At 54.8% G+C, this 1307-nt stretch overlaps 1 protein-coding gene across 1 annotated transcript in view; it reads left to right on the forward strand.

Annotated features, from left to right (window-relative positions):
- The first annotated feature begins 164 nt into the window (after positions 1–164).
- Positions 165–1307, forward strand: part of KCNB2 (potassium voltage-gated channel subfamily B member 2) — a 470433-nt gene continuing 469290 nt past the window's right edge. Inside the window, exon 1 of the mRNA XM_006139796.3 lies at positions 165–487. The gene's annotated coding sequence lies outside the window, so the exon portion shown is untranslated. The remainder of the gene's footprint in view (positions 488–1307) is intronic.

Here is a 1307-nt window from a genome sequence, read left to right on the forward strand (position 1 = left end):
GCCCCCCCCGCCCCGCGGGCAGCGGGAGCGAGCGGCAACTCCGGGCTGGCGCGGCTCGCCTTTCCGGCTCCCTCCGCGCGGCGAGCTCAGCCCCGCTAGATTTTTCCTTCTCTCGCAGCCCTCTCTGGTCTGGGCGGCGGCAGCGCAGAGGGATGGGGGCCCCGCGTGGGAAAAGGGGTGAAGATCGGTGAAGATTATTGTTCTTTTTAAGGATGCCTTAGCTGCCTCCCGCCGCCTCTCCTTTGAGCCTTCCTTGTAGAGATCGTGAGCCAGAGTCAGGGATGTAAAGAGAGGGGAAAACACGCCAGGAGCTCCAGCCTGCCCGGGAGACCCTCCTCCCTGTGGAGGGGAGGGGGATTTCCAGCGACAGATCATTGGCGAAGGGGATCGTCGCAGGGAGAGGAGCCCCGGAGGGAGCGGGGAATCCCTCAGCCCTTTGTGGTGCCCGAGCCCGTGCCGCCTGCTGAGCGGGGTCTGTGGGAGCTAGGTAAGTGGCGGGGGCATTGCTGCCCCAAGGGGTCTTCCTTTAAGAATGAATCACCGCGGCAGCATAGCCAGACTTGAGTTGCTAAAGGAATTGGAAACTGCCATATGGCGCCGAGTGGACTTACACACACAAAGCGGACTTAGCCCTGAGAGGGTTATTAATGTAAGGCTCCTTCCCGAGGAGGGGGGGAGCACGCAAGTGTTAGCCCCTGAAAAGCTTCCCAGCAGCCTGCCTGCCAAGGGATTGGGAAATGTTATTTCTAGGAGACAAGCTCTTATTGCCTTCTGTTCATTTGTTGGTAAATGCCACACTCACATGCACACACTTGTGGGACCGGATTTAGGGAGTGTGATGTCTGATGTATGAGCAGTGCCCAGAGCACAGAGAAGGCATGCATTTTATTCTTCAAGCTGTGCGCGGTCTCCGTTCTGTAGCAGGGTTCCTGAGAGGAGGAACCGGTCTCCAAGGAAAGGGCTGGATGGCTGTTTCCAACACACTCTGCTAGAGGACTCGGGAATATATTTGCCCCGAATGGCACCCCAAGGCACCAACCGTTTGCCTCCTCATTTGTTCCCAGTGCTTAATGAACCCTTTCACAATCGTGTGCTGCCATCCATTTTCTCGAATTATGAGCATTTATGTGTATTCATTCATTCATAAAAATTCAGTGTGCAATATGCACAAACATGCCACTCGTGCAACCTTTATGGCAGCACAAGTGTTTTCACAACAAATGATACTAAGTACAAGATCACACTGGAAAAATTGAGGATGCACAGATGTACACTGGGGTAATTTCATGCAGGTTTAACATTCCTGC

Source organism: Tupaia chinensis, unplaced genomic scaffold, assembly GCF_000334495.1.
Source record: "Tupaia chinensis unplaced genomic scaffold, TupChi_1.0 Scaffold000002_1, whole genome shotgun sequence".
NCBI lineage: Eukaryota > Metazoa > Chordata > Mammalia > Scandentia > Tupaiidae > Tupaia > Tupaia belangeri.